General features: G+C 51.8%; 2 protein-coding genes across 3 annotated transcripts in view; both read left to right on the top strand.

The window, feature by feature from the left end:
* ACY1 (aminoacylase 1) overlaps positions 1–14,090 on the top strand; it is a 455,667-nt gene that overhangs the window by 67,672 nt on the left and 373,905 nt on the right. Inside the window, exon 1 of one of the 2 annotated variants that reach the window (XM_073352546.1) lies at positions 4,369–4,373. The exons of the other annotated variant lie outside the window; for it this stretch is intronic. The gene's annotated coding sequence lies outside the window, so the exon portion shown is untranslated. Of the gene's footprint in view, positions 1–4,368; positions 4,374–14,090 lie in introns of those variants that run through there. 2 annotated transcript variants of the gene reach the window in all.
* TEX264 (testis expressed 264, ER-phagy receptor) overlaps positions 1–14,090 on the top strand; it is a 130,616-nt gene that overhangs the window by 11,793 nt on the left and 104,733 nt on the right. The gene's annotated exons all lie outside the window — the stretch shown is intronic.

Here is a 14,090-nt window from a genome sequence, read left to right on the forward strand (position 1 = left end):
CAGTGAGGCTCCATCACCCTTCCCCGTTGTTTCCAAAGCAGCCAGGCTTGGGCGCAGAGGCAGCAGGAAGGAAGGGAGGTCTGCGGCCTGTGGGACACTGGAGCAGGAGGGAAGCTGAGCAGAGCCCAGGTAGGGGATGGGAGATCTGTCTGAGTTTTACTCTGAAGAGGCTGGACTCAGGTGGCGTAGGTCTCTCCTGCCTGTGGGCCTAGCTGATTGTAATGGGTTAGTTGGAGAGGCCAAGCTCTGAGGCTTCTCTCCATCCAGCCTGGGCATGGGCCTCTTGTGTGCTTCACTGAGAGACTTCTGCCACTGCCATCCAGCTGGGAAAATGTCAGGCCCAATCCCCTCTGGCTTTTCCCAGTTTACAGATCAGCAGAGACTTGGCTGGGAGCCCGGCAGGTGCCACCCCCAAGCCATTTCTTTTTTCTAGAATTCTAAACAGCAGCTGGAAGGGCTGCTGGAAGCAGACCCATCACCTCCCCCTGGTCCCTGTTTGCCAGCAGGACTCTGGCAGTTGGGGAAACCTGAAAATCTCCAGAACAATGAGTGCTTGCATGGACTTCTAATCCCCACTTATTCCTTATGAACAAAGGAGAGTGCGGTCATGGTCTTAGAACAGTGGGACTAGAATGCAGCATGGGCCACCAAGCCTTGTTTTAAGAAGACATGCTGATCTTCCTGTTGGAGCACATCAAAGCAGCTCCAATCGTAGGGGGTGCTGTGGGATAAAGACAGCTTTGTACATTTCACTTGGTGGCTGTTTTCATTCAAGTAGCCCCGCTTCTGAGCAAAGACCGAATTGCCAAGCGCTGGTTCTAAGACACTCTCTGTCTGTTGCTCCTCACCGTGGTATCGTTCCTCTGGGATGGGTTCCCCTGGCCAAGGCGGGAATAAGCGAGGTTGCTCCTACGTGAGTCTAAGCTGATTTTTTGGGCTTGTCGAGGAAGGACAGGCTGTGAGACCTTTGGAGGTCCTTGGAGGGAAGGTGCTGTAGAAACAAAGGAGAGGGCCAGAATTGGCCTTAGTGCTGAACTTCAATTGGAGGGAGCTGGGGGCAGTTACAGAGCTCCTGTCCCTCATTCCACTGGGTGCTGAAACCCTCCTCTCTGGACTGTTATAGTTATTGTTATTTGTATTACGCTAGCCGCTAGGATCCCTAGGCATGGACCAGGACCCCATTGTGTCAGGCACTGGACAAACACAGCACAGCAAGATGGTCCCTGCCACAAGGGGTTGAGAATCTGAGTAGAAGGCAAGAGACAACCGATGGGTACAGACAAGGGGGGAGGACATGGAAACAGTGAACCAACATTGGTCTGTGTGATAGGCTGTGGTCTCAGCACACCAGCAGCCCAGCCAGGGTCCAGTTTTACATGGGCAAAGGAGAGCGTTCAGGAGGGTTTTGAAGTGGAACAAAGAAGGGGCTTTACAAATGTTTATGGTGAGTGCCCCCTGAGCATGTGGGGCAGCACGAGGGAAAGCAGGTGCGTGGGTGATGGAGACTGGCGCGTTGAGCCCATTGGAGGTGAGCGTCAGCAGCTTGCTAAGGAACGAGCATGCCCCTGGCTGTAGTCCGGTCTCTCTCCGTGTTAGTGCACAGGGTGGGTATGCAGGCAGTGTTCTTGGAAGACGGCCCTGATCAGAAAGGGGAGGCCCTGAGACAGTTCTGCTTGCCTTTGGCTGTTTCTTAGCCTGCCACGCTCCAAATGCCATTCCATTGTGCATCCTCAGCACCATTGTCAGCTGTGTCCTGAAGCTGCCACCATAGAGAAAACTCTGCAATATGTTCTGCGTGCTCCTGCCAGCGTTGCTTGGGTTTGATCCTCTCTTGTCCCTCTTTTCGTAGCAATACTTGTGTAAAAGAAGGTTTATTATTTACTGAGGGGTTGGGCTCAATCCTGGAAACCCCCATGTTGAAGTCAAAGGGGAGCTGGGTCCTGTCACAGAGTGACTGGCCCTTTAAGGGGAGATGTGTCCTGCTCCACAGGTGATACCCTTTAATCATCTCCCCAGGTGGAGGGAATGAGCAGAGGCAGGTCATGTAGCTAAAATCCACCTTCAGATTGGAGATGAGAGAAGGCTGTAGTGGAAGGCAGATTCCAGATAGGAAACCCTGGGAGGTGCTGCATGATGCAGAGCAGGGAGGACTCGGAGGAACTGGAGGGCTTTATGAGCTGCTCTACAGCAAGAGATGTGCCTTAGCTCCCAGGTGCGGCTGGGGGACAGCCTGCATGGAGCTGGATCCAGTGAGGAAGGCTGGAGTGGGGAGAACAAGCCTGCCAGAAGAACGCCTCAGCAGGCCCAGGGCTCGGCAGCTGCTGAGGGTTGGGAGCCAGCTAGGAAGGTTGGGGGAATTCTTGTTTCCTTGTGACCTTTGCTAATAAACCCTGGCCCCAAAAAGGGATGTGACTCAACATATGAAAGAAAGCCTGTGCCAAAGGTATTGGGAAGCCCAAGGGGGAGGGAACTGAGGCAGCTGCTAGCCCAAAGCCAGCTCAGGTATGCCGCAGCACTACCTGCCTGATCAGCTGTAGGAGTTTCTGCCTAAATGCTTGGTTCTCATGCAGTAGCAGGGTGCTGGGTTTGGGTTCCCAGCTCTGCAAGGAGCTGGGCGTGCTCCTGGCTCACACTAAAATAAAAGCCCAGCTGAGATCGGATTCCACTGGAAAACCTCTTTGGGAAACAGCAATGGAAGGTTTAGTCCTAAAGAGTAAGGAGACCTGGTGGTTAGAGAGCCAGTCTGGGAGACCTGCTCCTTTCCTGTCCCTGGATGACCTTGGGCAAGTCATAGCTGCTCTATGCCTCAGTTTCCCATTTGTATGTTGGGGGTTGTGAGGACAAAGACATTGGGATCAGGAGGCACTGCGATGGCTGCTGTGGAGCTGGGGGCCATATGTGTACCTGACACAGAACCAGCTCTGCATCTCTCAGTCATGCTCCATCGAGCTGCGCTAGAACTGGGAAGCAGCAAGGTTCCCGCTGCCAACAGCCGAAGGGCAAGCAGGAGCCAGCACGGCAGAGCAAACAGCCCAGATGTGCTTCTCAGTGCCACCCCTGCACCAGGTACGTCTGGAACGTCATCACTTCACGGAGAGCGTGCCTGGTAGGGGGGGCAGCAGCGGAGGTTTGTCCGGCCCCACGTACCTGGTACGTTGGGCAGTGCTTAGTGATCAAACAATCCGGTGGGGCTAAGGCTGCTGATATCAGCTGATAAAACGGAGTGCGTTTCACTGGATCCCTTCCTAGAGGTTGAGAGCGCATGACTGGGGCCATGCTCTCAGCTGGCACCTGTGTTCGTGCCTTACAGGGCACATCTACCCCACCCCCTTCCTGGGGCCAAGGCTCCCCAGGGCCCGTGGAACCAATGTGGTGCTGATGGGCGGGGATGCGCCAGTGCAAGGGGATGAACACCTCTTGCGGATCATGTGGCACGGCTCTGGGGGGCAGGCTTCTGAAAGTGGGGAAGTGGATCAGGGCCAGTGGATCCAGCTATTCTGCCTTGCAGGGAGGGCTGAGGAACAGCCTTGGACCCCCATGACACCTTCCTAACCAGTCCCCATCTCAAGTGCCCATTTCAGCCCAGCGAAAGGTTGCCCTGTTGTGTGCAGATCAGGTCCTTGTCCCCTGGACGTGCCCAGTTGCTGACTGCTGAGGCAGGCTTTGCAGTGCAGGATGAGAGAGGCCTTGCCTAAAAATGTGCTCCAGGGACACCATCCATCTCTGATGTGTCTGTAGTTCCGGACCAACCGGCCCCCAGTACATCAGCTGTCCCCCTCGGGGGTGCTGCCTCTCGCCGGGGCCCCGGGGAGCCTCCAGAAATATTCTTTTCCAAATTGGGACTGCAGAAAAGAAGGGATCTTTCCCCACCCTGCTGCCCCCTTCCTATGTTCCCACTCATCCCTCCTCCCTGCCTCTGGGGTAATTCAGAGCCTCCTCCCCAGAAGGAACCCACTGCTTGGTAATAGAGGCTGCTCCTGTTCAGGGCTGGCCCAGTGTTTCTGATGGTGGCCAGTGGCCAGAAATAGACGCCTTTGTCATGAGACAGTGGAAATAGCTGGCTGCCTGTCTGGGGCTCTGTGGGCAGAGGATGCGCTCTCTCTGAGCAGCTGGGGGCAGGGAGGACAGTGGCACCTGCCATGCTGTGGGGGAAAAGGGCCCTGGAGTCCAGCTCTCCAAAGTAGTACTCTGTTCTAAGCTGTTTAGATTCCCCAACCCCCAAGGAGGCAATCCTGCTGGGTGTGGGTGGGTTAAGCACCAGGTGTTGGGCCCAACCTTTGGCAGCAACAAAGGGTCAGTTACCTCGTGCACACAGGGCTTAGGAGATATCAGGACAGTCCCTAAATGAGGGGGTGTCTACACCCAGAAAGTGGGCGGGGTGTTGCTTGGGGTGTCCCAAAAGGTGTAACTAGGAGGAAGGGGAGAATGTTAACTAAAGAGTGAACAGAAGGAAAAACGTCCTGCTAGGGTTGGGGATCTCTTAGGCTGTGGAATTGTCTCCCCAAGGAAGAGGGGAGAGGCCCCGTTGCTTGATGTGTTTCAGAGTGGTCTGGATAAAGCTCCAGTGAATGTCTAGCAGAGACTGACTGATCCTTCCCAGGCTCCTGATGGGTGGATGAGATGATTCTCTGAGCACTGCCCAAGTGTATAGGACAAACGCAGACACTGCAGTCATGGCACCAATCCCCAAAGCCTGATTTTCATGCACTCACACATCCACCCATCTGAACAACTTGCGACTTGTTTTCTTGGTTCAGTGACTTGACGTTTGTGCAGACATGCAGGATTTTAGAAGGGGAGGGAATGGCCGTTCTGGATCTCTGTTAATATTGGTTTGCTATTTAGGCTTAGAAGGAACATGGAGACATAGGCATTCCAGGCTGGATCAGACCCAGGGTCCTTCTAGCCTGCTGTCCTGTTTCTGATAGGGGCCAGCACCAGGTGTCGCAGAGGAAGGTGTAAAAACCCTGCAGTAGCAGATGGGGTAATCTGTCCTCACATTAGTCTCATCCTGGTGTCTAAGGCCTGCTCTACACTACAGAGTTAGGTTGATGTAAGGCAGCTTACGTCACCCTGGTTGTCAGTGTGCGCACTACAGCCTTGCTTCCACTGATTTAAGTGCCCTACTACACCAACATAATACCTCCACTTCCATAGGGCCTATGTCAGTGTAGTTAGGGCGATGCAGTGTCTGTGTAGACACTGCATTGCTTATGTGGGCTGCTAACTGTCATTCTTGTCAATTTCACAGGTCCATGCTGGAGCTGTGAAATTGGCAAGAAGCTGGGCTGTCACTGTGGAGGGGGAGGGGCTCCAGCTAAAGCCTGGCTGCCCCTGGGCTTCCCGCTTCCAGTTGACCTGCAGCCGCCCTGCTCAGAGCCTGACTGCCCTCTGGGTCCCACTCTCAACCCAGCTCTCTGCCCAGGCTCCCCATTCTGAGCCGGGCTCTCTCCGCTCTGTACTTAGCTCCCTGCCAGGAGCCCAGCTGCCCCTGGGCTCTCAGCCCCCTCCCGCCACTGCCCTTCTTAAGTCAGTGTAAGTGCTCCTGGTGAGGACGTGCACCATCTACAGAAGCAGGGTAGTGTGGACATCAACCACCACAGTAATTACCTAACATAGGTCGACTTGCGTTTCTAGTGTAGACGTGCGGCTTAGCCCCTGACGCCTGCGGTTTAATATCCCTTCCCAAATTTTCATGTATAATAAGAACAACTATGGTTCTTCTTGTTACCCATAATCATGTCCAATCCCTTTTTTAATCTTGGTAATTTCTTGGCCTCACCGACTTCCTATGCCAATTACTTACTGCATGGCTGAATTAGTTTGTTACCTGTTTGTTTGACTGGCTGCCCGAGTTGAAGCAGTAACTGTATAGGAGCAAAAAGAAAAAGAGTAATTGTGGCACCTTAGAGACTAACAAATTTATCTGAGCATAAGCTTTAGGTCTCCTAAAAGTGTCAATTCTTCAACAAAAAAACTTCAAAAACAGACTCCAACGAGAGACTGCTGAATTGGAATTAATTTGCAAACTGGACACCATTAATTTAGGCTTGAATAAAGACTGGGAGTGGATGTGTCATTACACAAAGTAAAACTATTTCCCCATGTTTGTTCCCCCCCCCCCCCCCGCGCTGTTCCTCAGACGTTCTTGTCAACTCCTGGAAATGGCCCACCTTGATTATCACTACAAAAGGTTTTTTTTCTCTCCTGCTGGTAATAACTCACCTGACCACTCTCCTTATAGTGTGTATGGTAACGCCCATTGTTTGTTTCATGTTCTCTGTGTATATAAAATCTCCCCACTGTATTTTCCATTGCATGCATCTGATGAAGTGAGCTGTAGCTCACGAAAGCTTATGCTCAAATAAATTTGTTAGTCTCTAAGGTGCCACAAGTACTCCTTTTCTTTTTGCGGATACAGACTAACACAGCTGCTGCTCTGAAACCTGTATAGGAGCACTTCATGTTGCTGGGCAGTGATTTCTGTCATTGTACGATTGTTTAAATGTGAGGCACCTGTAAATTTGTGTGTGTGTGTGTGCTTTTGTTTTTGACACCTGAAGTAAAAAATAAATATTCGATCACACCACTGCTTCACGATATGATAGTTGCACTGTTATGCCTGTCATGACCCTCAGGTCTCAAGCCTGGGGTAACAGGGAGTGGCCCCACTCAACCCTCCACCTGTTAGCCTGGGACCCATGAAGCTCAGCCCCAGTTTGAGGCTCCACCCCGAGGTCCTGTTGGCAGAGTCCCTGAGCAGCTGATTGGCCTGCTGGCCCTATGTAAGCCAGCAGCAGGAATGGAACAGGAAGCTGTTTGAACTGGGCTCCATCCTGCTCTGGACTGTTGTGCCTTGTATTTCCGGCTCCAGCTCTGGCTTGATTTCCTGGCATCCTGAGCCGGCGTGACTCCTGGCATCTGGCTCGTGATTCTGATCTCCAGTTTGTCTCCTACCTGTGATCCCTGGTATCCTGACCTGGCCTGACTCTGGTCCCAGTGTGTGGTTCTGACTTCCTGGTATCCTGACCCAGCTGACTCTGTCTCATGACTGTGGACTGCAGCTCTGACCATTAGGTCTGGACGCCTGTGACCTGGCTGTGACAGCCTCATGAAAGGTTGAATTATTTGCTACTGACGTTAACTAACCATCAAACAATCTTTGACATGCACACACTTAGTAGCTCCTACATAATATTTTCAGAATAATGGAGAAGGGATTTAACAGAAAAAAATTAAAATTGAATACTTTCAGTCCCAGTTGTAGAGGCAAGGTGGAAGAGGGAATATCTTTTATTGGGCCAACTTCTGTTGGTGAGAGATTCAGACTTGCGTGCTCTCACTGATTTCTTCAGGTCACACACTAGTCTCTTGGGACGCACAATGCTAATCCCAAATATAGATCCCTATCGCCACCTGCTGGAGAAGGTATTGAACTGCAGTGCCAAAGCCACAGGGCAATCTTGATGCATGTATTATTCAAAGTAAACAGAAGATTGCCTGCTAAATTCACTTAAAAATTAAAAAAAAAACAAAAAACTAATGAGCTGCCAAGGCTGTGCTGCTAGCAATTTGCTTTTTGTTTAATAAAATCCTATCTACTTACAGCTTAATTTACTTCACTCAGTATTTATCTTTGTTTTATCTGCCTCAAAACAGGAATTGTGAGTACTTAAATAAAGGGATTGAAAGGATGTTTCATTTTCCTGGAGCTTGGCCTCTGCTGAAATGCTCTTTAGTCACTTCTTAAAGCAACAGTTTCAGAATTGTGACAGAGATTCCTGCAGCACTTTAATAATAATTGAGCCCATGTCCCCAGGAATCAGTCCAGGATTGGATGCTGCAGACTAGTCCCCACAGCTTTGTCTAGTTTTAAGTGATTCAAGCAGTGGGGCTTCTCTGATGTCCCTTGGGAGACTGTTCCACAGTTGTATATATCTCACTGTTAGCAAGCTTTCGCTGCTATTTTGGCCTAAATCGTCCTTTGCTCAATTTCAGCTGTGATTCTCTAGTTATACTTTAAGGGATTGAATAATTCCTCTCCTTCCAGGGCTTTACATCCTTCTAGAAACAATAAGGTGCCACAAGTCCTCCTTTTCTTTCTAGAAACAATAGTCACATCTGCCTGGATGGAGTGTTCTCTGTACGTTTTCCTAGCCTCATCAAGACTGTGTGGGCTGGTGTAGTGTAGATCCCTGGCATTCTGCAGCTGGAGATCAATCTTTGAAAAAGCAGCTTTGGCTGTGAAGTGGGGAGTCAAGTTCCATCCCCCTAATGCTGGAATGTGTAACTCTGCAGGGAATCCAGAATGCTCAGCTGTGTGTCATAGATCCTGCACTGCTGATGGAGTCTCATCTGGGTCAAGTGGCAGGTAATTTGGAGAAAATAAGGTCTGATGAGTTCTGTATCCTCTGTTGCCATAAAGTTCCAAATGGTTTGCAGTGTAGTGACAGCTCTGAAATCCTAGGTTGCCAGGAGATTGCTGCAGTCCACATGTGAATCTGTTTAGTAGTGAATCTATTACAGGAATCAGATAACAATACCGACTGGTTTTTCACTGATCCTTCTTTACCACAATGGGGCTCCATTCTCTTCTTAGCTCCAAAAATATGATCTGAAGAAAATGTGGTGGTCTTTCCATAGCACAGCTCTGCACGCAGGTCCCTCGTGTGGCACAGGGTGGCAGCAGTGTGCTGTTTGAACCAGATCTTTGCTCCGTGGCTTGTTAGCTAGCATTGCTTGTGAGAGTCCCTTTGTACATTTGCAGCTGCCTTTAAAAAAAAGAATATTCTTATGCTGTGGCATCAAAGCGCATCTCTAGGAGTGTGTGGGAGTGAGGGGAAGGAAGGGCAAGGAATCCTGCGAGGTACAGATCCGCTACAGGAGAACAGCGCAGGCAGTTGAGAGAGAGCGCACATAATTGGAGGCATGATTTTGAGCTGAATCAGGCTCAGATCACTTTGGAAAGTCCGGGGGCTGGCTAAAGGAGGAAGAGGGAACCCTCCCACCGCTGGACCAGACTTGGGCCGCTTTGTGGTGGAGCCGCTTAGCTGGTTTCTCCTTGGAGCAGAACAGCTGGGGGATGTTTCCAGTAGAGCCTGGGACTGGAGGAGGCCACGGGCTGCACTCCGGAGGCCCTGTTGGCCACATGAATGGGGAAGCAGGCCCAGTGCTGCTGAGCCCTCAGCCTCTGCATCCCAGCTGTCCTCCCCTTTGATAGCATCACTCAGGAAGTGAGCACCTCAGGCCTGCCCTGCTGCTCCTTCTCTTTTGACCCATGCTTCTTGGAAGGAGGCCCGTGTCCCACAGAGTCCCCAAGGCAGGTGAAGCTGCCATAATTACCACCCGACCAGCTGGTCTCTGAGTTTCTGTATTGTAGAAAGAGGGATTGGAGATGGGCACTGTAACCCACTGGTGTAATTTGCACCTTCCCTATGACTCATGCCACCCCCACCATGGAATCACATGCTGATTTGAGCAGATGCAGGCAAGATTTGTCACCTGAGGTGGCATGAGTTTGCAGGGCTCAGCTCTCTGTCCCTCACCAACTGTAGTTAAAGGAGAAACCCAGGACCAAGAAGGCACAGATGCCATCTCTGCTTCCCAAGCATAGTGAATTCGGTGCTGCCGAAAAGGGTTACCAGCCCTGGAGCCTGAAGTCCTCTCGCTAGAGGGCAGGGAGAGCAAAGGTGGACCTGTGCAAAGCGTTGCTACGCAGCTCTGCCAACATGCCCCTGTGGGGCACAGTGGGATACCTTTCTCCAGGGCCCAGTCCGTCCTTAACGCCTCTACTAAGCTTGGCAACGGGGTCACTGAGTGATTGTGTGATGCAGATACCAGTGCACTGGGAGCTAGCCTGAGATCCACCAACTCATTTCATGTAGGAGCCACGGACCAACATGCCTCAGTTTTGGTCCCTATTGGGCTGGATTTCATGGGGTGATCTAGAAGTGAAGGGCTCTCTCTCCCATTACCGTGAGCCAGCCTGTCTCCCCCTGAGTTCTCTGCTCTGTTGTCTCCCCAGAGACTCATGAGGATCTGTGCTCCCAAGGGCTCCTGCGGTGTCAGGGATTGTGCAGCTTTGATGGCTGTGTACAGTGGAATGTCCCGTGCCTGAGCTGCCCTGTCTGTCTGTATTGGAGGCTAGAATGCTGAGTAGGGGAGCAGGCAGAGATCTGAGGGTTTGGAAACAGCTGGTCGTAGGTCTGCAGGTTGTCTGTCATATCTGATTTCTGATGGCTGAATGTCAGGTAGTTGACCAATGGTTGCCTAAGGTGCTTTTATGATAACCCCAGCAGTATGCCTCTGTAGTGCAATTGACAAGCCCTTGTCTTGGACACGGACAGAGAGAGCTGTCTGGGGTGTGTAAGAACTCTGGGCTCTTATCTCCCTGATTCATTGTCCCCCTCCCCATCCATGCGCACTGTCTGCCTCCCATCTTTCTGCTGTGTCGGTCTTGTCTTTCCCCCCACCTTGTCTCTCTCTGAGGACCCTGTTTCTCCCCTGCATGCTAGAGCCATTTGTCAACACAGTGATTCAAACTGATGAGCTTCTAGGAACCACTTCCCCAAAATGATTAAGTAGATTGTTCTTCAGGGGCCTCCTGGCTCAGTTCTCCAGGTGTAGGCAAGGGGACTTGGGGGAATTCACCAATCCGTGAGAATTGCGGCTTCTTAAGTAGACAAATATAGTGCAGTCTTCTCCTGAAGACGATATTGTTGGAGTTGAGAACAGTGCATGTCCCTCACCCACCATTGTGCCTCAACCCGGGTGCTCTCTACCCAGGAAGGAGAGGGGCCAGGGTCACGGATGGTGGCCCTGATTGTGGTCAATGCCTCCCTTATCTGAAATGGGCTGCATTCTTGGAAGGAGGGTGCTGGGCTTAGAACTTGCTGTTTTTCTGGCCTCTGAGAACGTCCCGGCTATGGCGATCTTCTCTTTAAGTTGACAGCCCCTTGTTCTGAGAGGTGTCATGTTCTGGGATTGCTTGGAGGCAGTCAGGGTTTGTGGAAATGGGCTGGAAACCCTCTAATGCAGTGGTTTTCAACCTTTTCTCATTTGCGGAGCCTGAAAAAATTTAGAATGGAGGTGCGCACCCCTTTGAAAATCTTAGACGTAGTCTGCAGACGCCCAGGGGTCCACAGACCACAGTTTGAGAACCACTGTTTTATGGTAACGACAACCTTTCACGGACCTCTTAGCCATAGTCTGTGGACTCCAGGGACCCACAGACCACAGGTGGAAAACCACTGCTCTAGTGGCATGACTTTGCTCTCTCTCTGACAACAGGAAAACAGTCTCTCTGCTTTCTTCATGGTTTGAGAAAATCCCTTGCCACTGAGTCTCTCTCTAGCAGACCATGTTTTCCACCACCGCTGCTCACGTTTTCTTCCTTCCCGTTTCTCCCATTGCACGTCATCTGAGAATCATGATGAGAAGCATGGACAGCAGGACAGGAGGGGGAACTTGGGTACCAGAGTGCCAATAGCTGTAGATAGGGAGCGGTTCTGTGCTTCGCTGATTCTTGTATTCCTTGGCCTTCTGGGTAGCTTCAGTTCTATCAACGTGAATTTTGGAATTCAAGCATAGTCAGGAGTTGTCCATGGTGGTGGCAGCCATCTGGCCTTCGTGTTGGCAGCTCCAGCAGAAAGGCCAAGGATTGAGAGGACCTCAGAGACAGTGCTCACCTCCAACCTCTGGGATTCTTTTGTCAGGTTAGAGGCATATTCTGTTCTAGTCAGTTACTTATACGGTCCTGTAGTGGGGCGTGTGCCCTGTACTTGCCCTGATAGGGTTAAACCCCAGCCTGGAGGGCTGCAAGGAAACAGCCAATTAGGACAGTGGCTACAGCAAATTAGGGCGGCAGCTGGACCAGCCAATCAGGACCTTGCCGGCCCACATAAAAGGAAGCGGCAGGCCAGAGCAAACGGTCTGCCGCAGGAAGCCCAAGGGAGGGGACCGGCTTCCTAGAGGGCTGCAGAGACTAGCACCGTGAGCAGGGCTGCTAGGGCTTGCAGGCCCGAAGCCCTGGGAAGAGGGGGAAGGAGCCAGAAACGGGAGCCGAAGGTGCTGAGGCTGTGGGGAAGTGGCCCAGGGAATTGAGACAAACTGGTGGAAAAAGAAAGAGGCAGCAGGAAGCTGTTGTTTACAGAATCCCTGGGCTGGGACCCAGTGTAGTGGGCAGGCCTGGGACACCCCCCCCTCACCCCCCACTCGCCGCTGATGAAGCGGCCAGGCTATGGACTACCAAGCTGCTGCAAGGAACGGCTAGACTGTTGCGGAAGGAGGGAACCTGGATTGTGACACAGCCGGAGGGCTGTGCCAGGAAGCAGAGGCAGACTGGAACTGCAGTGGGTCTGCAGGCCGAGATGAGCATGGGAGAGCCGCCACGACCGGAGGGCACACCCTCTTACCAGAGTTAATTCCTGAAATGGCTAGCAGGAGGTGCCAGTGTGGTGAGAGACCCCGTGACAGGCCCTCATCAGTGCTGTATCTTAGTGCGTGCCAGAAGTGCATTGAGAGACATGGTTACCATCGGTTGTGCATGGTTTTGTCTTTCTGTCTTCTCCTCTCCAAGGATAAACTGTGTGTGTAAGGGGTTAGTTTGTTTTTTAAAAATAATGTAATGTATGACGGGGACGCCACTGGAAGTTTTTGGAGGAGAAGTGTGCCATGCCCTGAAGTGGAGCGTAGTGGAGGGTCTTCATTCCTGGAGGAATGAGTTTGTTCCACAGTGTTGGACCAACCCCCAAGAAAGCGCTGTCTTCTGAGCAAATTACCATACCCCTTGCAGTGGACAGTTCCACTGCCACTAAATGCAGGTAACGCCCAGTTCTGCATTTCCTTGGTGTCCAACACAAACAGTGCCATCCCGCAGTGTTCTCAGGCCCTACCAGAAATCAGCCCCTGGCTGAAGAGGAAGCTGGCTATAGATGTACCTAGGAGAGACTGAAGAGAAGCTGGTATGAAGAGGGAAGTGCTTTGAGCATTACCCTGCCAAAGAACATCTCAAGGGCATCTGCTCTCAGCTTGTTAGGTAGGTCACAGCCTTGGGGTCCTTTTGGACCCCTCAGTGCTATTGGATGATCAAATAATCATGGCAGCAAAGAATGCCCTCTTTCATCTGTGAAGAGCCAGGAAACTCAGCCCTTCCTATTGGATTCAGGCCTGACCATGTGAACTGTGCATTTGTGACTTCCAAGCCTAATGAGTGCAACTCTTTGGGGCTAGGAATGAAGCCACACCCCTGAAAAAGCTCCAGGGGGTGCAAATCACAGCAGCCTGGCTACGTAGCCCTACATGTCGCTGCAAACACCTGACCCCCGTGCCCGTCCCTAATTGATTTCAGTTCCAGTTCAAACCATCTATGGGGAGTGACCCAGGCTACCTCAGGGATCATCCCTACCTCCATGACAGCGACTTCCCAGGACGGCTGCGTTCTGCCAGAACAATGGTCCTGCTGACCAACTGGTGAGGCTCATGGCATGGGAGGTGGAACTCTGCTGGGGTCTGGCCCTCTGTTATGGGACTAGCCTGTGCACGAGATAGGAATGGGCCTGGGCATCATCACGCTCAATGCACAGCCTGTTGCTGAGGCCGAGCTTCCCCTCAGTGAGTTCTGCGCGCGCACACGCACATGCACACTCTCTCTCACACAGTCACGTACAGGTCACTCAAGTGATATCTTCTACAGGTTGGAAAGGAAGCAAGAGAGGCAGATTGTTGTTGTTTCTATTTTTAAATACATGCTGGGGTGGAGCTGCTATGGTGATGGCACCCCACTGCTACCCAGCTCCGCTAGCTAGCTAGCCTGTTGCTTTTGTGCGATGTGGGTGCCTCCGCATGAGAGATTGGACTGAGACCTACAGCTCACTTCACATAGGTTGCAAGATCACAGTCCCAACTGGCCTGGTGGTCCCTGTTGACCCTCTCATCCAGTAGCCAGCACCCTGGTTTCCTCTTCTGGAGTCTGCTCCAAGCAGGACTCTGCTCAGCTGAACCCTCCCGCCAGCTGGGAATCATTCAGATGGGGGAGTGGGACAGCCAAGCTTTTGAGTCTCTCAGATGGGGCCCAAGGAGTTTGATGGCTG

The sequence above is a fragment of the Lepidochelys kempii genome, chromosome 7 (genome assembly GCF_965140265.1).
Source record: "Lepidochelys kempii isolate rLepKem1 chromosome 7, rLepKem1.hap2, whole genome shotgun sequence".
Lineage (NCBI taxonomy): Eukaryota > Metazoa > Chordata > Testudines > Cheloniidae > Lepidochelys > Lepidochelys kempii.